The 23,406-nt window shown below is 40.2% G+C and overlaps 1 pseudogene; it reads right to left on the reverse strand.

Moving 5' to 3' along the window:
• Positions 1 to 1,188: 1,188 nt before the first annotated feature.
• Positions 1,189 to 2,101, reverse strand: LOC697005 (ADP/ATP translocase 2 pseudogene; annotated as a pseudogene).
• Positions 2,102 to 23,406: the final 21,305 nt, after the last annotated feature.

Raw genomic sequence — 23,406 nt, forward strand, 5'->3', positions numbered from 1 at the left:
ATCTTGCCTATATGAATAAAAATTGTTCTGGCTTTCGATAGGAATCTTAACAAAACTGCGCATCAATTTGGGGAGAATAAGTATCGTTACTCCTTTGAGTCTTTCAGTCTATGAACTCAGAATGTCTTTCCATTTATCTAGATCTCGATGCCTTCGTCAGCATTCTGTAGCTGTCAGTACATACAAATGTTTTGTAGATTTACACCTAAGTATTTAATTTGTTGAATGGTTGTAAATGGTGCTTTCTATCTTAATTTTTGGTGTCCATGTATTCATTGTCAGTGTATGGAAATACAATTTATTCTATGTTTAACTTGCTGAATTCACTTCTTCACCCAAATCTCACATCTTATAGAACATTAACCCAAAATGAATCATGAACTTAAATGTAAAAGGTAGATATGTAAATTTTTAGAAAAAGAAAATGAAGGAAATCTTCAGAATTTAGAGCTAAGCCTAGAAAGTTCTTATACTTGATACCAAAAGCACAGTACATACAAGGAAAATGGAAAAATTGGAATTCATCAAAACTAAAACTTTTGCTTTGCAAAAGATCCTGAAAAGAGAAAAAAAACTATGGCATGGAAGAAAATATTTGCAACACACATATATGAAAAACTATGAAGGTTTTTTGGTTACGTTTTTTGTTTTTGTTTTTAAATTGCTGGAGATTTTCTGTGTAGAAAGTCACGTCACCTGTAAATAAGGGCAGGTTTATCGCTTCCTTTTCAATCTGTATGTCTTCTTTTTTACTTTATGTCTTATTCTGCTGACCAGAACTTCTCGTACTGTGTAGAATAAGAGTGATGAGAATAGGTATGCTTGTTTTGTTTCTCATCTTAGGGGGAAAATTCAGCCTTTCAACGTTGACTACAATATTTGCTGTAGGTGTTTTATAGATGTCCTTTAATCAAGTTGAGGAAGTTCTGTATTTCTATGTTCTGAAAATTTTATCTTTTTTTATTTTAGATACTTTTCTTTCTCCAAATTTATTTATCAGGAGCAACTGAAATAAAAAATATAATCGAGTCCTATCATCATTATCATGGAAATGGCTTTAAGAGAAAACTGGTCAGATGAATATTATTGCTTCCCATTTTCAACCAGCAAACAGTTGCCACTGATAAACTGACAGTCAGGAGTCTGTCAAGAATGCTCAAGATATGTTATATAATACAACATGCCTGTTCATGGCGGAAGCACCCTGGGAAATAACTTGTGTGTACTTCTGATTTCATCATATAGGACAAGCACAAAAGCACCACCCATGCCTCTGAGAACATTGGACCATGCACCCTTGAAAAAAGCTCTGCCTCCTTCACCACGAGCAATCTTCCTCCAGCAGTGAAGCGTGCCTGTGTACATGATGTCAGTTGTGCCCTGACTGCATCATTGTGCTGTGGCAAACAGTGTCAAATAGATAGGAAGTCAACCCAGCAACGGCAGTGACGGACTGTGCGATCATCCTGCTGATGACGATGTGAGTGGTCCTGGAATCTGGAAGCTTTCTCCTTGCAGTGTCATAGACACCGATGGGCAGCTCGGTAGATGATAATACCCTGCACAGACACATTAGAGCCTTGGTACAGGCCTTTAATCCCATCAGATTTGTAGATCTTAACCAGGTAGTCACCAAGGCCTTGGAATTCCCTTTCAGCGCTAGCTTTACCCACATCGGCTGCTAGATGGGGATGGGTAAAATCAAGGGGATACACAAAACACAAGGATGTGGCCCCAGGGGCACCGCCTGATGCCAGATTCCCTGCAAAATTGAGCCAAAACTGGATCCTCTTGTCCACACCCCCCAGGAAGATCTGCTTGTATTTATCTTTGAAGGTGAAGTTGAGAGCGTGGGTAGGGAAGTATCTGATGACACTGGCCAAGTTACGTGCCAGAAGGACAGGACTCCTGCTCCTTGGGAATACGGAGCATACAGTCTACAATGCCTTTGTATTGCTTATCTGCAGTGATCTGCTTGCTGGCACTCTGCACCTGCAGCAGCAGCTTGACCCCTCCATGGGTGCTACCACCGTCTAGGAGATGGCCACAGTCACTCCACCTGCCAGGAAGTCCTTGGCAAGGATGCAGTGGCATCTGTCATGTTGAAAGGAAGAGGAGGCAGGCTGCTGGGGGACGGGACTGGGCGGGAACTGGCTTTGACTCTGCGGCTGTAGGGCAGAAATTTTCCTTATGAATAAGTACAAAAATATTATAAACTGTTTATTCTGCCTTGATTTGATATAATGTTATTTTTCTTGTATAGTTTATGTTAATATGGTTGATAATTACTGATTGACTTTTGAATATTGAACCAGCCTTGCATTCCTGGAATAAATCCTCTTTGATCATAGTCTATAATTTGTTTCATATTTTTTTTCTTTTTCTTTTATTTTTGAGACAGAGCCTTGCTCTGTTGCCCAGGCTAGAGTGCAGTGGTGCGATCTCGGCTCAGTGCGACCTCCACTTCCTGGGTTCAAGCAATTCTCCTGCCTCAGCCTCCAAAGTAGCTGGGATTACAGGCCTGCACCAGCACACCCTGCTATTTTTTTTTATTTTTTATTTTTAGTAGAGACAGGGTTTCACCATGTTGGCCAGGCTGGTCTCGAACACCTGACCTCAAGTGATCCACTCACCTCTGCCCCTCAAACTGTTGAGATTACAGGCGTGAGCCACTGCACCCTGCCTGTTTCCTCTATTGTTGAATTCTAATTGCTAATATTTTGTTAAGGATTTTTGCTTGTATACTTATGAGGAATATTCATCTGCAGTGTTCTATTTTCTCTGTCTTCATCTGGTTTTGGTATCACAGTAATACTCCTTTCATAAAATAAATGGAAAAAAGTATTCCTTCTTGTCTTATTTTCTGAAAGAGATTGTGTAGAATTTTTGGCAATTCTCTTTTAATGTTTGATAGAATGTTTCAGTGCGACCCTCTGTGCCCAGGAATTTCTTTTTTGTAATTTTTTAAAAGTATGAATTCAATTTTCTTCATAGTTGCATTTTGTTTTATATTGGATTTTGGGGTTGTGTGGGTTTTTTTGTGTGTGTGTGGAATTAGTCCATTTTTGTCTACATTGTCAAATTTATGCAAATATGGCTATTTGTAATGGCCTTTTATTATCTTTTTTATGCCTCAAGAGTCTTTAGTGGCATTCCATGTTTCTTTCTTAATAGTAATATTTTGCCTTCCCTCTCTTTTTTGTCTTTGTCTATTTTGCCAGAAGTTTATCAGTTGTATTGGTCTTTTCAAATAACCTGTTCTTTGATTAATTTCTCTTTTTTTATGTTTTCAATTTTACTGATTTTTCTTTTTATTATTTTATTCCTTCAGTTTGCTTTACTCATTTGAGACTTTTTCACTTTACTAATACATTAATATTATTAGGTTGGTGCAAAAATATTTGTGGTTTTTGCCATTGAAAGTAATGTTAAAATTTTTTGGCTCAGCATTCCTTTAGCGATGTCCCACAGATTTTGTTCTGTTGTATTTTCATTTAGTTCTATCTATTTTTAAATTTTGCTTTTAGACTTTCTCTTTAACTCATTAATTATTTAGAAGTGTATTGTTTAGTTTCCAAGTGTTTGGAGAGCTCCCTTTATCTCTCTGTTTTTTATTTCTAGTGATGGAATTGTGGTCAGAGAACATCCTCTGTGTAATCCAAATTATTTAAAATTTGTTGAGTTTTTTCTTATGGCCAAAGATATGGTCTATCCTTGTGTATGCTCCATGGTCTCTTGGGAAGAATGTGTATACTGCTGTCGTTGGGTGCAGTGTTCTATACATGTAAATTAGACCCTGTTGGTTGGTGATATTGTTAAATTCTTCTATATTCCCACTGACTTTCTTTTTTTTTTTTTTTTTTTTTGAGACGGAGTCTCGCTCTGTCGCCCAGCCCAGGCTGGAGTGCAGTGGCGCGATCTCGGCTCACTGCAAGCTCCGCCTCCCGGGTTCACGCCATTCTCCTGCCTCACCCTCCCGAGTAGCTGGGACTACAGGTGCCCACAACCGCGCCCGGCTAATTTTTTGTATTTTTAGTAGAGACGGGGTTTCACCGTGGTCTCGATCTCCTGACCTTGTGATCCGCCTGCCTCGGCCTCCCAAAGTGCTGGGATTACAGGCGTGAGCCACCGCGCCCGGCCCCCACTGGCTTTCTATCTAGTAGTTCTCCCAACTGTTGAGAGAAGGGAATTGAAGACTCCAACTATAATTGTGGATACTTCTGTTTCTCCTTTCAGTTCTGTCAGTTTTTGCATCACACATTTTGCAGCTTTATTGTTTGGTGCATTCACAGTTAGTATTGCTATATCTTCTTGCTGAAAGACATTTATAATTTATCATTATAAAATGTCCTTCTTTGTCTCTGGTAATTTTCTTTGCTCTTTGGGTTTGTTTCATCTAATATTAGTATAGCCAATCCTTTTTCCCTTTGATTAATGCTTGTTTGATATATCTTTCTCCATCCTTTTATTTTCAACCTGCTTGTACCATATTTGAAATGAGTTCCTTGAAGAACGCATGTATTTGAGCCATGTTTCTTAATCTACTTTACCAATCTCTATATTTTAATTGTTGTATTTAGATCATTTATATTTAATGTCATTATTGATATGTTAGGGTTTAGAACTTCCAGTTTATATTTTGTTTTCCCCTTGTTCTGTTTTTTTGTTTTGTACTCTGTTTCTTTTTCCATGATTTTTTGTGAGTTTTTGAACATTTTTAGAATTCCTTTTTGATTTATCTATGATTTTTTTTAGTGTTTATCTTTGTATAGCCTAATTAGTGATTATTTTAGGTATTACAATATATACATAACATTAGAATCTAGTGATGTGATTATTTTATCAGTTTGAGTGAAGTATAAAAACCTTATCTTCCTTTATGTGCCTGTATTCCCCCAATTTTTTATTTTTGTTTGTTACTTATACTTGTTTTTTGAGATGGAGTCTTGCTCTGTCACCCAGGCTGGTGTGCAGTGGTGCAATCTCGGCTCACTGCAACCTCCACCTCCTGGGTTTAAGCGATTCTCCTGCCTCAGCCTCCTTAGTATCTGGGACTACAGGCACACACCACTATTCCTGGCTAATTTTTGTACTTTTAGTAGAGATAGGGTTTTACCCATATTCGTTAGGCTTGTGTTGAACTCCTGACCTCATGATCCACCCGCCTTGGCCTCCCAAAGTGTTGGGCTTACAGGCGTGAGCCACTGTGCCCAGCCTCCCACAGTTTTTTAAATATAGTTTTAAACATTTTATCTACATATATTTAGAGCCATATCAAAGTAGTTCTACATTTTTTTGTTGTTGTTGAGATGGAGTCTTGCTCTGTCTCCCAGGCTGGAGTGCAGTGGCACAATCTTGGGTAACTGCAACCTCCCCCTACTGGGTTCAAGTGATTGTCCTACTTCAGCCTCCTGATTAGCTAGGGTTACAGGCATGTGCCACCATACCCAGCTAATTTTTGTATTTTTGGTAGAGACAGGGTTATGCCATGTCGGCCAGGCTGGTCGTCTCAAACTCCTGACCTTAGGTGACCTGCCTGCCTTGGCCTGCCAAAGTGCTGAGATTACAGGCATGAGCCACCATGCCCAGCCAGTTCTATAATTTTTGTTTCAGCTGTCAAACATAATTTAGGCAACTCAAGATTAGAAGGAAAGCCTGTTATGTTTCCCCATATATTTGCTTCCAGTGTTCTTTTTTCCTTTCTGATGTTCCATGGTCTTTTTTTGTTGTTGTTTTGTTTTGGGTTTTTTTGCTTTTCCTTTTGTCTAAGAGAAGTTCCTTTAGCTAGTCTTTAAAAGTTGATCTTCTAGCAACAAATTCTCTTTATTTTCATTAATCTGAGAATGCCATGATTCAGTTTATTGCTGAAGGATATTTTGATCGGTTATAAGATTCTGGGTTAACAATTCTCTTCTTCCAGCAGTTGAAAAATATTATGCCACTTCTTTCTGCCTTCTATGGTTTCTGATAAGAAACCTTTTTGATGTGATAATTTCCCTGTAAGTAAAGTGTTGTTATTCTCTGACTGTTTTTTAGATGTCTCCTTTTCTTCATATTTTTACATTTTAATTACGGTTTGACTTAGATGTGGATTTATTTAGGGTTTGTTCATTTTCTTGAACTGATAGATTTATGTCTTTTCCAAAATTTAGAAAGTTTTTAGCAACTATTTCTTCAAATATGTTTCAGCTCTTCTCTATTTCTCCTCTCTTCTATGACTCAAATACCAATTATGTTATTTTTTTGTTATAGGCCTCTCTCTGAGGCTGTTTGCATTTTCTTTTCAGTCACTTTCTCTCTGTTTTTCAGATTAATTTCTATCATCTTATTTACCAGTTTACTGATTATTTTCTCTGTTCCCTCCATTCTGCTACTGGGCTCATCCACTGAGCTTCATATTTTGGTTATTGTATTTTTCAGTTCTAATATTTTCATATGATGCTTCTTTATGTCTTCAACTTATTTGCTAAGATTTTATAATTTTGCTAAATACCTCTATTTTTATTTATTTCAAGCATGTTTGCGATTGCTTGTTGAAGCATTTTTATCATGCTGTGTTAAAATTTTTGTCAGATAATTTTAACATCTCTGTCACCTTGGTGTTGACATCTGTAGGGTCTCTTTTTTCATTTAGTTTGAGATCCCCCTAGTGCTTCATATGACAAGTTACTTTCAATTAAAGCATGGACATTTTTGTATTATGCTATGAGCTTCTAGATTTTGTTTAAGCCTTTTGTCTTAACTGGCTTTTCCTGACACTATTCTGGCAGGAAAAATGTGGAGGGTGCTGTCTAGTTACTGCCAAATGGAGGCAGAAGTCCCAGGTTCCTCATTTGGTCTTCACTGGCATCTGAGAAGGGGTTTCTTGTAATTCTGAGTGGGGCTAGAAGTTCTAGCTCTATGCATGATCCCCACTGACATCCACAGTGATCTCATTACACTGGGATGATGGGTAAAGTCCTGACTTTTCATTAGGCCTCCTCTGATACCACCCAAGTGTGGGGGTTCTTAGGGGAGTGAGGAATCTCATGATTGCCGAGTATGGGTGGAAGTCAGTTTGCTTGCATGGTCTCCATTAACACTGGGAGGAAGGGTGGAATGAGGTAACACTCCTGTTACTGACTAGTTATTATGAAAATCTTATAGCTCCCTACTTGGCCTTCTCTGATAGCACCCTGGCATGGTGTTTACCTTGGTGCAGTTTCACAAAGGTGGAAGTCTAGTTGCCCCTATGCAGGCTTTGCTGGCTTAGGTGGGGAGAAGGCCTTTTTTTTTTTTTTTTTTTTTCTGTGATGTCTGCTTTGAGTTGAGGCTTTAGAGGCTTTTTTGGAGATACTGCTTTTTTTTTTTTTTTTTTTTTTTAACAAATTGAAGGTTTGTGGCAGTCCTAGGTTGGGCAAGTCTATCAGCACTGTTTTCTGACAGCATGTGCTCTCTTTGTGTCCTTGTTACATTTGGGTAATTCTTGCAGCATTTCAAACTCTTTGATTAATATTATAACTTTATGGTGATCTGTTATCAGTGATTTTTGATGATACTATTGTAATTGTTTTGGAGCAACATGAACCACGCCCATATAAGACAGCAAAATTAATAGATAAATGTTGTGCATCTTTGGACATCTCCACTGACCAGCCCTTCTCCCATCTCTCTCCCTCTTCTCAGGCCTTCCTATTTCCTGACATTCAACAATATTGAAACCAGGCCAACTAATAATCTAGCAATGACCTCTAAATGTTCAAGTGAAAGAAAGAGTCACACATCTCTTACTTTAAATCAAAAGCGAGAAATAATTAAGCTTTCTGAGGATGGCATGTCAAAAGCTGACATTAGCTTAAAGCTAGGTCTCTTGCACCAAAAAGCTAAGTTGTGAATGCAAAGGAAGAGTTATGGACAGAAGTTGAAAGTGCTATTCCAGTGAACGTATGAATGATAAAACAGATAGGAAAAAAAGATCAAACCAGCTACAACATTCTGTTAAGCCAAAGCCTAATCCAGAGAAAGGCTCTAACTCTCTTTGATTTTATGAAGGCTGAGAGAGCTGAGGAAGCTGCAGAAGAAAAATCTGAAGTTAGCAGAGGTTGGATCATGAGGTTTAAGGAAAGAAGTGATCTCCATAACATAAAAGTGCAAGGTAAAGCAGCAAGTGCTGATGGTGAAGCTGCAGCAAGTTATCCAGAAGGTCTAGTTAAGATAATTAATTGATTACGGTGGCTACACTAAACAACATATATTTAAGGTAGACAAAACAGACTTCTACTGGAAGAAGATGCCATCAGGACTTTCATAGCTAGAGAGGAGAAGTCAATGCCTGACTTCAAAGATATGACCTTCAAAGGTCATGCAACTCTTGTTAGGGGTGAATGCAGCTGGTGACTTTAAGTTGAAGCCAATGCTCATGTAACCTTTCCGAAAATCCTTAAGAATTGTGCTGACTCTACTCTGCTTGTGCTTTAGATATGGATTACAGCCTGCATGGCAGCACATTTTTTTACAGCACAGTTTACTGAATATTTTAAGCCCCCTATTGAGAACTACTGTTCCAAAAAAAGCAAGATTATTTTCATAATATTTGTGCTGTTTGACAATGCAATGGTCACTCAAAATCTCTGGTGGAGACATACAAAAAGATTAATGTTGTTTTACTGCTAACACAACATCCACGATGCATCCCATGGATGAAGGAGTAATTTCAATTTTCAAGTCTTATTATTTAAGAAATCTATCTTTTTAGGCTGCAGCTACCATAGATAGTGATTCTTCTGATAGATCAGGGAAAATTAAATTTAACAGTTTCTGGGAAGGATTCACCATTCCTTTTAATGCCATTAAAAGCACTTACAATTCTTGGAAGGAGGTCAGAATATAAACACTAATGAAAATTTGAAAGAAGCTGATTCCAGTCTTCATGAATGACTTTGAGGCGTTTAAGACTTCAGTGCAGGAAGTCTCTGCAGATGCGGCAGAAATAGCAAGGGGACTAGAATTAGAAGTGGAGTCTGAAGTTCTGACTGAATTGCTGCAATCTCATGATAAAATGTGAACAAATGAGAAGTTGCTTCTGATGCATGAGCAAAGGAAGTGATTTCTTGAGATGAAATTTACTCCTGGTGAAGACGCTGTGAACATTGTTGAAATGACAACAAAGAATTCAGAATATTGCACAAGTTTAGTTGATAAAGCAGAAGCAGGGTTTGAGAGGATTGACTCAATTTTGAGAGAACCTTTACTCTGGGTAAAATACTATGAATAGCAACACAGGCTACAGAGAAATCTTTCATGTAAAGAAGAGCTAATCAATATGGCAAACTTCACTGCTGTTTTATTTTTGAAAATTGCCACAGCCACCCCAATTTTCAGCAACCACCACACTGATCAGCCAGTGGCCATCAACACTGAGGCAAGACCTTCCACCAGCAAAAAGATTACGACTCACTGAAGACTCAGATGATCATTGGCATTTTTTAGCAATAAAATGTTTTTAAAATGATGGCCTGTTCATAGTGTTTCTAGACATAATGCTATTGTACACTTAATAGACTATGGTATCGTGTAAACATAACTTTTAAATACACTAGAAACAAAGAAGTGTATGTGACTGTCTTTATTGTGATACTTGCTTTCATGTGGTTGCCTAGAACTGAACCCATAACATCTCTGAGGTACGCATGTATCATTTCAAAACATCGTCTTGTTGGTTTGTTCCTTTTTCTTTAGCTGGAGAGTTTTGTCTGAGATTTTCCCCCCCACGCATGTCCAGTTTTCCAGCTTCTTCAGTACCACAGCTGAAATACATGGGGCAAAAGGAAACACCGGGAACTCACCACCATGTCAGTTCCGCTTTTGTCTGGCTTTATTTTTATGTAGTAGTTGAAAAATATAATCAATGTCTATTCTTAGAAATACTATCTTCACTTCGCTTCTTAGAACACATATGCCCCTGGTTTTCCCCCTACCTCACTGGCTCATTCTCTTCTTCATTTCCTTTCTTTCTTTTCTTCAGACCTGTAAGTACTGACATGTTTCTGTATTCAGAGCTTGATTCTCTTTTCTTCATATTTTTCTCCACTCTAAACCTGGCTGCATATTAAAATCATGGGAGGCCGGGCGCGGTGGCTCACGCCTGTAATCCCAGCACTTAGGGAGGCCAAGGTGGGCAGATCACGAGGTCAGGAGATCGAGACCATCCTGGCCAACATGGTGAAACCCCATCTCTACTAAAAATACAAAAAAAAAAAAAAAAAGCCGGAGCTTGCAGTGAGCCGAGATCGCGCCACTGCACTCCAGCATGGGCGACAAAGTGAGACTCTGTCTAAAGAAAAAAAAAAAAAAATCACAGGAACATAAGATGCAAACATGTATGTCTCTAATTTTAGGCTGTCCTAGTTAATTCTCATATGTCCCCAAGGCTAAAAACAACTATTAGCAACAAGTTTTTCTAATTTTTAAAGAAACTATTTCTTTTTCTGTTTTTTATAAAGCTTTTATGTTTATCAAAATTATATATGAACCCACTCTAAAAAATGAGATAGTTCTTTAAGTTTTGTTAATCAAAGAAAAATATATATTCTGGATAGTAACTGCTCTTTATATACATAGTTTCCAAGTATTTCCTCCCATTCTGTAGGTTCTCTTTACTCTGTTGTTTATTTCCTTTGCTGGACAGAAGCATTTTAATTTCATGTAAACCTGTTTGTCTATTTTCTTTGGTTACTTGTGCTTTTGGGGTCCTCTTCAAAATAATCCATCTCCAGACCCACCTTATGAAGCATTTCCCCTATTTTTTTCCTGAGTAGTTTTATAGCTTCTAGTCTTACATTTAAGTCTTTAATCAATTTTGAGTTGATTTTTGTAAATTGTGAGAGAGAAGGGGTCTATTTCATTCTTCCTCTTGTGGATATCTATGTTCCCAGCACTCTTTATTAAAGATACTGTCCTTTCCCCAGTGTGTGTTCTTGGCACCTGTGTCACAAATCAGTTGGCTGTATATGTGTGGGTTCATGTCTGGGTTCTCTATTCTGTTCCATTGGCCTACATGTCTGTTTTTATGTTAATACCATATTGTTTGCGTTATGAATGCTTTGTAGTATATTTTAAATCAGGTAGTGTGAAGCTTCCAGCATTCTTCTTTTCACTCAGGATTGCCTTGGCTATTCTGGGTTTTTTGTAGCTCCATATGAATTTTAGGATTGTTTTTCTATTTCTGTGAAGAATGTCATTGGCATTTTGATAGGGATTGCATTAAATCTGTTGATTGCTTTGGGTAATATGGTCATTTTAACAATATGAATCCTTCCCCATCATGAACATGGATGTCTTTCCATTTTACCTCTTCATTATTATTATTTTTTTTTTGGTCAGTGTTTTATAGTTTTCCTTGTAAAGTTCTTTTACCTCCTTGGTTAAATTTATTTCTAGGTATTTTGTTTTATGTTTTGTAGTTATTGTAAATGGAACTCCCTTTAACTTTTCTGTCATTTTTTAGAATTCCTGTTATTCATATATTTTCTGCTTTGACCCTTTGATTTTTATATCACTTCTATTTCTTCTTCTTATTCTTTCTACTCTATTTTATGAGACTTTTTTAAAATCAATTTTACTTTTCAAGTCTATTGTACTTTTATTTATGCTGTAATCTTAAGTTCTAAGAGGTCTTTTTAATTTCCACGTTTCCTCCTTTTCATCTCTTTCTGCTCTTGATTCATGAATATAACATCTTATCACTACAAATATATAAATAACAATGTATTTTTATAATAGTTTATTATTTAGATTTAGTTTTTTTCTGCATAATTTCTGTTACTTTTTATCCCAGGTTGCTTTTTAGCTGTTAATTTGCTTTGTTTGGTGTTTATCTTTCCTGTTAAAGACGTTCTTCAGATGTCAGTAATCTTAGGTTGTCTGATCACATATGAGTGAGAAATGAACAATGTAACTAGAAGTTCCTGTCAGTGCGATTGTATGGTGTTGGAAACATGTTTTGGGGATATCCTGGAGTTGGAAAAATCAGATGGGGTTTCTCCCCCTTTTGTGCTAGTCGTGTTCCCTGGAGAAGATTCCCTGGATACTCTACTAGAGGTGAAACGTGCAAGCTGAGTGGCAAGAGGAGCTGGAGGGAGCACTGGCATTCAGGATGCATGCATGTCCTCATTTCGCCCTTTAGTTTTTGACTCAGTCCTTAGGCCTCCACTGTGCCTTTTGTACTTTAAGGAGAAACCTTTAAGGAGAGACCTCTCCTACTCTTCTTTTATGCTACCATAAAGCTCCCATAAAGCTTCCTCTTTTATAGCCATGGAGTGGGGAAGTTGCTAAGTTGTGTTAAATGGAGAATATGAGCTACATTTCTAGCTAAAGAGCTTTAAAAATCCATCTCCTCCCTGTCTCTACTAAAATACAAAAAATTAGCCGGGCGTGCTGGCACACACCTGTAGTCCCAGCTACTTCAGGAGGCTGAGGCAGGAGAATTGCTTGAACCCAGGAGGCAGAGGTTGCAGTGAACAGTGATCATGCCACTGCACTCCAGCCTGGACGACAGAGCAAGACTCTGTCAAAATAATAATAATAATAATAATAATATTAAATTTAAAAAAAATCCATCTCCTGTATGTTAGCTTGCTTCCTTGCTTCCTTTTACTTCTACTTCAGAGATACTTGGTCCCACCCATTTCTGAGTCTCTCTTGGAAATTCTGGGATTTAAATGAGACTAGACTTTAGCTTTCTCCTGATGGTTTAGAATTTGGATTTCTTGAGTTTACTAAGTGGGATTGTCTGAGGTCTACTTCTCATCTACATAAATATACTGTTTTTCTCTTCTCTTACTCTTTCCATCCTCCTGGCCTCATTTTTTAAAAATTACTTTTTACTGACATTTGATAGAGTTTCAGTGTCACAGGGGAGCAAAGTTAGTTGCTTGAGTTCAATCTGCTGTAACACGTTCTAAAGCTTTTCTTTGGTGGGGCACTGGCTCAGGGAGGAAGAGTAGAAAAGAGAGAACAGGCAATGCTGACTGAGTTTTGGGTTTGGGGGAATGTGAGAGTGAGACTGGAAAGGAAGAGGAGACGCTGAAAGTTACGTGGAGAAAGATGGGTGGAGGTTGCCATGACCTCCACTTAGGAGTCTGCACTTCCTTATTAGTCTCTGATATTTCAAATAATCCTGCTTAGTGACCTTTAGGGTTGCCCCATTTTTTCCCTGGAAGTTGAGTGAGGACAGAGGTAGCTGCCCGCAATATTCATGGTGGTGCCGCCTAAGCTTACTGCCTGGGTCACCATACCCACCTCCATTTCATCACTAGAAGAATTCTGAGAACAAGACCTGAAGACAGCCTTCCAGGTCAGAAACAGGCCAACCAGGTTTCATCCTCACGCTCAAGTGTGCCAAGGACTTTGATTCCTGCTTGTTCATCCCTTTGGGAAAATATTGCCCAAGCCTCCTACTAACCGCCTGCGTTCCTGAATAGATATTTGTTTGGAGAAGTGTAGGACTTCAGCTAAAGCCTTTAAAATGTGCTATTTGCTTGACTTAAGATAATCAATAGACACTATCTATTGCTAACTTCATTTTCTTATGATGTGAGTGTTTTTTTTTTCCTTTGTAAGTCACCTCAAATCCTAATGGAACGGGAGATATATTAAGTACTGAAATGAATTAAATATAATCGATTTCCTCAGTTTAGATTATTTGCTATTTTTGGTTTATTGGTTTTCTTGGGACTGGAATTTAAATGACTGCTAGGTAAATCACCTTTCACCTTTTATTATCTATTGATAAGTAATGATTAGGTTGGCATTATATGTCCCTACACCAAGATACATACTGGACGTTATCTGTTACCTGCAAAATGTGAAAGCACGCTGATTTCAGGTCATTAGTTATACTGAAAGTCCTGCTTGTATCCACATTTGGTGAGTTAAATACAAATTAATTAGAAACATATGGACAAAATTCCTTTTGAAACAGACACAGATTTAAAAATGAGAATATATGTACTTGATATGAGATTGAGTTTAGGAAATACATAATTTAATAGTTTAAATTATTTAATAAAAACCACAATATCACTGAATGCACCCACATGAATTCCTATAATTTAATATTGAGAATAGGGGTCATATATTTTATTAAATATATGTTAGTAAACCATGCATTGAACTTCAAAACTTCCATAAGAGTAGGAGAAGAGGGCAATATCAAGTTTAACATAAACAGTATACTTGGGTCAGGTGCCATCCTTCAAGACCACATCAATAGTACTTAGAGCACAAGATGCAGAAAGGTGGGAGATGAGAGAGAGAAGAGGCTGTGCAGACTAGAGTTTTGAGATTCTGGAATCTTCAAAAGAGGGAGCCTAGAAATAGAGAGAAAAGGCTAAAGTTTGTTAGCACTGTGGAGAAAGCTGGAGTGCAAAGTTCTGTACCCATTGCCTAGGAGTTTGCATTTTCTTATTAGAATCCAAATTTAGGGTCTTCGATACTTGTATCAACAAGGATGTGACGTCCTGTGAAGGTACAGAGACCTGCCAGAGGTAACTTACATCAGGCCAGATCTGTTGTTGGTCCTTTAAATGAAGACGCCCATCTTAGTCATCTCTGGCTGCTATAATGAAAATAACACTGACTGGGTGGCTTAAATAACAGACACTAATTTCTTACAATTCTGGAGTCTGGAAGTCTGAGATCAGGGTGCCAGCATGGTCAGGTTCTGTGAGGGCCCTCTTCTGGGTTGCAGACTGCTGACTTCCTGTGCTATTGTCACATGGCAGAGAGCCAGCTAGATTGTAAGGGCACTAATCCCATTCATGAGGGTTCCACCCTCATGGCCTCATTACTTCCCAAAGACCCCACCTCCAAGTGCCATCATATTGGGGATTAAATTTCCACATAAGAATTTGGGGGAGACACATTCAGTCCTAACAGCCACCTTCCTGGGAAGGTGAGCACTAAGGCTGAGTCCTGGGTGCACCCAGGACTCTCTTCTCCTGGGCCTCTCACCCGCTTTTGCCTGCTTTGTGTCTCTGGCATTTTATTCCTGGGCTCTCAATACCCATCCATTCTGAAGAGCCATTTGACCCAGTGAATTCACCAACATCAGCTTCTATGTAAGCTCTTTGCCCTGTACTGGATTAGTTTGGTGGATTCAAACACAATGAGGTCACAAAGTTTGCCAAAAGTTCACTTTTATTGCAGCAAAATATGTAGATATTACTTATGGCATGCAGATCAGCTACAGTGGGTAGGCAGAGGATTTCCCAGGGTTCTAAACCCTATTCAGGAACACTTCTGGGCACTCAGCGGTCACAGACAGGACCCACTGAAACTGACGAGTCATCTTGCGTAGGGTGCTGCCCGTTTTCAGTCCTCTAGAGCTTCTGCTGTGATACCAGGCTATTTATTACTCTTACAAGGTAAAAAGAAGCAGCCAAAACCATACACACACACACAAACACAATCATGATTATATGACTCATATACACAGGTATTTAGCCATTTGAATTGGTTCTTCCTTAAACACTCATCTTTAGACTGGGCACGGTGGCTCATGCCTGTAATCCCAGCACTTTGGGAGGCTGTGGTGGGAGGACCACTTGAGGCCAGGAGCTCAAGACCAGCCTGGGCAACACGGTGAGACCCCGTCTCTGCAAAATATAGAAAAATTAGCCTCATGTGGTGGCATGCGCCTGTAGTCCGAGCTACTCAGGGGGCTGAGGTGGGAGGGTCACTTGAGCCTGGGAGATCAAGGCTGCAGTGAAGTGTGATTGAACCACTGCTCTCTAGCTTGGGCAACAGAGCGAGATCCTATCTCAGAATAATAATAATAATAATAATCTTTAGTTGTTTCCTAGTTAATATCTCATTATACTCCCTCTATTTTAACATCACTAAACTATAAGAAAGAGACTTTCTCCACCAATCCATTGTCTTACGAATATTTCATTGCCTCCCCATGTTACCCTCCTGATTGGTGAGAAAAATTTGAACAAGCAGGCTTGCAAGCCACCAGGATGGGAACCTCCCCAGATCCTTCCCAGACAAGATCCAGCGGGGAGAGAGGCTCCCTGGCACTTCAGACATTTGTCTCATTGCATTGCTCTTTTAAAATAACTTGCTTTGAGCTGGAGCTCCAAGAAAAAGATAATAATAACAAAATAACAAATGTTTTGATTGACAAATAAAAATTGTGTATCTTTATGGTTTCTTTTCTACATATAATGCTATTCCCTACCCTTCTGGTTTGTTTTGTTTTGTTTTTTGAGACGAAGTCTCGCTCTGCTGCCCAGGCTGGAGTGAGCGACGCAATCTTGGCTCACTGCAAGCTCCGTCTCCTGGGTTCCCGCCATTCTCCTGCCTCAGCCTCCCTAATAGCTGGGACTACAGGCGCCGCCACCAGGCCCAGCTAATTTTTTGTATTTTTAGTAGAGACGGGGTTTCACCGTGTTAGCCAAGATGGTCTCAATCTCTTGACCTCGTGATCCCCCTGCCTTGGCCTCCCAAAGTGCTGGGATTACAGGCATGAGCCACCGCGCCCGGACCCTTCTGTTTATGTTTGGGAAACTCCTAAGCACCATTCTAAACTCAGCACAAATCTTACCACTTCAGTTACAATTTCCTCTGGGCACAATTATGCACTCACTTCTCTGTCTTCCTGTAGCATTTCCTCATTCTAGAATGCAGGATTTACTGGCTTATCCTTACCTTTTTAGATATTTAACTTCCCTTCCAGACGATGGGATCTCATAGGGAAGGGGCTTTGGTCCTCCCTTTACACTCAGCAACAAACACATAAAAGGCCCTTTAAAATGTTGAGTGAATAAATGTGGGATACATTGTTGATCCTTGATGTTTCCTCAGCATCCCACTCAAAAACAGATTCAAAGTACAAAGAAGGTAACAGTCAGATTCCTCAAATTCACCAAAAGAAAGTATGTATCTAGAACAGTCAACTTAGGAAAGTATCTGGCCTAAGGGTTTGGTTGAGTGTTTGCAGCACATCATGTATCTCCAGCCCTGGCTTCATAGTCAGTTTGGGTTTTTTTTGATTTTTGGTTTTGTTTTTTGAGACGGAGTCTCACTCTGTCGCCCAGGCTGGAGTGCAATGGTGCAATCTCGGCTCACTGCAACCTCTACCTTGTGGGTTCAAGTGATTCTCCTGCCTCAGCCTCCCGAGTAGCTGGGATGACAGGCACCCACCACCGCGCCCAGCTAATTTTTGTATTTTTAGTAGAGATAGCGTTTCACCAGATTGGCCAGGCTGGTCTCTTCTCTTGACCTCAGGTGATCCACTCTCCTCGGCCTTCCAAAGTGCTAGGATTACAGGCATGAGCCACCACATCTGGCCGCCAGTTTGTTTTCTTTTGTTTGTTTTCTGTTTTATTGCTGGAAACTGGACAAAGAAAACTGGAGAAGTGAAATGATCTAATGTTAATCCTGTGCCTAACACTTAAGACACCTTGGACCTAAGCACACAATAAAGAATAAGAAAAATAACGAAAATGAAAAGTCGTATTCATTTCTTCTTACCCCCACTTTTTAATTCTTTTATTACTATAAACTGGAATATTGTTCTAGTTAGATGAGATTTTCATACATTGTAACCAAATTTCTTACAAGTGTATGTCATTTTTAAGATTACAGTAGTATTTAATAATATTGCATTTTACCTAACGAACAGGTAAAATAAAGGAACTTTGTTATAGAATGATTACCTTATGTGAGAACTGTGACTGACCACACTGTCCGTTCTGATATTTACATCTGAGGTATACTCTGAGGGGATTCAAACATTACTAACCCTTTGTAATGGGTTGTATTGTATACAAAACGTTTGGTTTTTTTCTGAGAGCAGCCAGTTGAATTTAAAAAGGATTATAGTACAAGAAAATGTAATTTTTTTTTCTTACAGAACTATCATGAAGATTTACTTCAATTGACCTTATTTGTAGTTTATCCTGACTCCGAGCAATGGTGGTTTTAATACTTTGCTGCACTCAGGTCAAAACAGGTGGACCTTAAACAGCTGACCCATGATGGCATCTGTGCTCTGATAATTACAGCTGGTTGCTTCGTATTTCAAATGAATTTTCCATCCCAGCTAATGGCTGTTTGTTCTCAGACAGGAAACGGTCCGCAACCCTTTTCCCCTCCTTAGGAACACCTGAAGCAAGCTTGACCCTAAGCAGAATTCCTCTCAAACATCCACTGTTACACTGGGGTCTTTCAGGCGTTTCCATTACCAATTACTCATCGAGAAATGCTTTCAGCAAGCAAGATATTCCTGGTCTGTCTGGAACAGATTGTTTATTGTCAACAAACCTGTCATTTGTGGGCTGCAGCCGAGTCGAAGAATGGATGTTGGAAATCTCACCAGAAAGAGCTTTGTGACGAGGAAGATGAACAGGCTGAGAGACCCCCAAGCTCAGCGGCAGCTTTGTACCATCCTATCCCCAACACCACACTCTCCCTGGGAAACCAAAACTCCTCCTGGCAGAAAAGGGCACTCAGGAAGCCACATCGGACGGGCTGGGGAACTCCCGGGTATAGATGCTGCACTTGCTATTACTTTATCATATACATTTCACTAGTTATCAATAACAGTCTGTATCATATACAATCCACTAGTTATCAATAACAGTCTGTAGTCTGTTAAACTGATAATCACATCATCATTGTCATCATGGCTGTGGCAATGCAGCAGTCTTCCCTCTCCTTCCCCATCGCCACAATCATCTATATTTATGGAACACACAGCTAAATGCATTATTATTTTCATTCTGAACATCAGTGTAAGGGGTATGTATTCCACTGCCTCCCTATCTATGTACCAGGCGCTGAGCATTGAGAGGTATATAGGTCTTGGTTCTACCATTTATGATCTAAAACAGCTGAAAGTATTGGCATAAGGATACTAAAAACTAAATAGAGGCTGGATGCCGTGGCTCACACCTGTAATCCCAGCACTTTTGGAGACCGAGGCAGACGGATCACCTGAGGTCAGGAGTTCAAGACCAGCCTGGCCAACATGGCAAAACTCCATCTCTACTGAAAATACAAATATTAGCTGGATGTGGTGGCACGCACCTATAGTCCCAGCTACCCTGGAGGCTGAGGCATGAGAATTGCTTGAACCCGGGAGTCGGAGGCTGCAGTGAGCCAAGATTGTGCCACTGCCCTCCAGCCTGGGCAACAGAGTGAGACTCCATCTCAAAAAAAAAAAAAAAGAAAGAAACTAATAAGATATAATTTATTGACATTACAGATATAATTTAATTTTAACTATTAAGAGCACAATCAGGGCAATTCTGTTTTCCATATCCATTTCATGTCCCTCCTGGCACCCTGAAGGTTTGCATGTTCCAGTTATGTGGGGCCACACACCCAGTTTGTAGCCAGTGGAATGAGGACAGAAATACCACCACGTTGTAGAGAAGGCAAGCCTTGCCTCTGTTGAGGCTGTTCTGAGATCTCAGGGTGCCCAGCTCTTCAGCGGAGCAGTGATAAATCCATGGTGCTAGACATGACATGTATTCTGTGTATGTATGATCAACAATTGAAAGCCACAGAAAAATTAAAAGACAATTAAAAGTTACAGAAAAATCCAAACTTCAATTTCTTCACACAAAGGAATGACTCTAGTTGCACATCTGACTGGACAGTTGTAATGCTGGGATATGGCCCTGTGACTGCTGTGTGGACGCGGGCATCCTGGAGCTGGTTCTCCGCTCTGTGGTGACCTGGCTCTCTTTTGATTCTACTAAGCATGGAGGAAGTTACTTAGAGCAAATACTTTACATTTACTAGTAAGATAGCTGCACGGGCTGGGACTTTTCTGACAACGGTAATGATCTCATTAGTTATTTTAATAGTTTAAATAGTGCCTTGGAGAGTAAGAAGATCGACTGTTAAGGGAAGAAAAAACACAGCTGAGTTGTCTTATTAATGAATTGAGCCGCTCATTAGCTAATCTTTTGCAAAGTCTTTAATGATCTCCTGGTTAATGGCTGCTAGAAATACAGAAGTACTTTAATAGAGGGCTCTCAATCTAAAACATTTGCGGCTGTAACATTGATTACTTTGTACATAATAATAATAACAACTCAGCCAACTTTTCCTGTATGCTTACTATGTGTCAGGCACATGTGGGAACAGAGAATACCTGAAAAGGCAAACAGCCTTAATTCATTTGGCTATAGCTAATGGGTTTCTAACTCAAGTTACATATCAATTTATTAAATCAGGTCAATTGATGTAATTAGCCAACTGTTAAAAGATGTACAGATGGAGAGAGCCGGTGGATCCCAATGGTCATGGTTTACGAGAAGGCATACATCACACCTTGCCTCTATGGGGAAGAAAATTCATGTTTCACAGACAGTATAAGTCTCCATCCTGAGGTAATAGAGAAGCGAGTTTGTGATTGTTTTGTTGTTATTGTTGTTTCTCTCCTTAATCTTCCCACCTCGCATTTAAAAACTCAATTAAAAAATAAACCGTGAATATAAGTCACCATGTTCTTTGTTGTGGAAGAAAGAGACAATGTTTCACAATCCCTTGAAGTTAAAGTCTCTGATGCCCTCCAGCAGCTGATTTGGGATACCTGGTTACTTGTCAACTCCTAACCAGGACACAGCGTAGTTCAGAGAAGTTGCCCTGGGAGTGTCAGGTGGCAGCCAAGCGTGCAGATGCGGGAAGTCAGACTGCACCGAAATGCTGTCTTTCCTTGTGAGAAACTGCGACTTTGCTCTGGTTAATACATTTTCAACATTTCGCTTTCCTCATCTCTGGAAATGGAGGCCCAGTAACCACCTCAGTGGACTGCTGTGAGGACACAATTCCAACGTGATGATACACGTGACGTACTGGTATGCAACAGGTATCCAGCAGATGGCAGCTACGATATTTGTGTTTATTATTAATAATGGGAGTACCACTTGGGCAAGTTCATCTCGGTGACATGATGCTTCAGTTTCCTCTCCTAAGATTTGTTGACCCTCCTGCCAACCAGGACTTGAACCCTGCCCAAATTTCTGTGTATCTTTCTTAAGCTTTGCCAAACTCCCCCCACACTCCCTACACCCATCCACAGGCTGGACCTGCCTTTTACCCCTGTCAACAATACCGTTGCCCACTCCCCTCTTCCCACCCGTCCCCCTCCCCCGCCACTGGTTGTATTTCTGTCGTGGACAAAATCATCAAAATGATGCTGATGCCACTTGCTTTTTAGAATCAGCGGACACAATGGCTTCCTTCTGTATCCCTGCCCCACTTATCAGCCAAGCATCTCGGATCTCAGAAATCCCCTCAGCGGGGACTAGGCTTGGCTGTTGTACAATGAATCACTGAGCTGCCACAACTGGGGGCACCATTGTACTACGGCGTGTTTCCCAGGCTCCCTCTCCAGCTTCTGTCTCCTTCCTGTTGGCTTCATTCCTGGCATGCCTCACATATGAGCATTTTATGTTAGGCTATGCAAAGAAATAAAAACAGCAACTGCATCAAGAGGTTCAATTTACTTTTCAACACAATCTTATCATCTACTCCTAATTTCCCTACTTGGGCAATTAATATAAAACTTATTATTATTTTACTATTTTTTATGTATCAGTAGAATTCTATTAATAAATGCCACTAAAGCATCCAATTCAGTAATACAAACCTTGTTTTACCCTATCTTATATTGGCTGGCTGGTGGAGATCACACCACTGAACTCCAGCCTGGGCTCACTGCAACCTCTGCCTTCCGATTCAAGAGATTCTCATGCCTCAGCCTCAAAAGTAGCCGGGACTACAGGCCTGCACCACTGTACCTGGTTATTTTTTCTGCATTTTCTGTAGAGATGGGGTCTTGCTATGTTGCCCAGGCTGGTCTCAAACTCCTGGGCTCGAGCAATCCTCCCACCTCAGCCTCCCAAATTGTTGGGATTACAGGTGTGAGCCATCACACTCAGTCTCACAGCAATTGTTAATCATAATTTGTAATTATTAATTAGAGAACTTCAGAAATATACATGAACTTGGTGATAATTTTACTCTGATAACATATCATATAAAGATAATATAAATTCTGCCAGAATGCTCTGTGGCTTCTTCTGCTTCCCAAATGTCCTACATAAAGCTATTAATACTTGTAAAAGACTTCAACGAAGAATGAATTTCCCCCAGCTGAGCAAGTGTAATTTGGCTCTGGCCAGATGAAGGAGCTTTCTGAAGCATTTCTTGACATGGAAGTAAATGGGAAGGCCTTATGCACAGGCAACCAAGAAAAAGGAAATCTAAACCATTTAAGATGCCATGACTTTCCAGGTGCAGGTGCATCAGGCACGTACTCCGTCTACTATCGGCTTCTGTAACAAGAGCCTCTTTATATAACATGGGCAGTTGGTCTTATACTCAGCTGGGCATCCAGCACGGCTCCTGTCTCAGCAAACAGAGTCAGAGGGGTTAGCTCTGGTGTAGGATGCCTGCCTGGGTGGCAATCCCTATTGGATGGGTGAAAATAGATCATTATTTGAAAGTCTTGATCTGGCCTTTCCCTGTGTTTCCTGTTCTGCTAGAGCTGACAGCTAGGGCTTCTCAAGCTATGCACAATTGCTTTCTGCACTGTGTGTGTGTGGCTGGAGCCTCTAGGTTAGCAAATGTATCTACTCACTCCAGAATGGTCTTTTCATAAAGAAAACCTGGGCCAGGCTTGGTGGGTCACGCCTGTAATCCCAGCAGTTTGGGAGGCCGAGGTGGGTGGATCATGAGGTCAGGATATCGAGACCATCCTGGCTAACACGGTGAAACCCCGCCTCTACTAAAAATACAACAATTAGCCAGGCATAGTGGCAGGTGCCTGTAGTCCCAGCTACTTGGGAGGCTAAGACAGGAGAATCACTTGAACCCAGGAGATGGAGCCTGCAGTAACTTGAGATTGCACCACTGCACTCCAGCCTGGGTGACAGAGCGAGACTCCATCTCAAAAAGAAAAACAACAACAACAACAACAAAAACCTGATATGTTAAATCATTTCAAATCACATTTGTCCAACTGGGCCTGTGGGCTGCATGTGGCCCAGGATGGCTTTGAATGTGGCCCAACACAAATTTGTAAACTTTCTTAGAAGATTATAAGATTATTTTTGGCAGGTTTTCTTTTTAGCTCACCAGCTATATCATTAGCGTTGGCATATTTTATGCGTGGCCTGGGACAATTCTTCTTCCAATGTGGCCCATGGAAGCCACGAAGGACTGGACACTCCTGCTTTCAATCTTCTCGGTGCTCTTAGGATAAAGACCCAGGTTCTTCCCATGGACTCTGCACCCAACACAGCCTGGCCCGCACTCCCTCTCCAGCCCCTCTCGCTGCACGCCGCTGCCCATCTCCTTGTGTTCTCCGGCATGGTCAGCTTCTCTCAGTGCCTGGGGTTCCCT

Source organism: Macaca mulatta, chromosome 5 (genome assembly GCF_049350105.2).
Source record: "Macaca mulatta isolate MMU2019108-1 chromosome 5, T2T-MMU8v2.0, whole genome shotgun sequence".
Lineage (NCBI taxonomy): Eukaryota > Metazoa > Chordata > Mammalia > Primates > Cercopithecidae > Macaca > Macaca mulatta.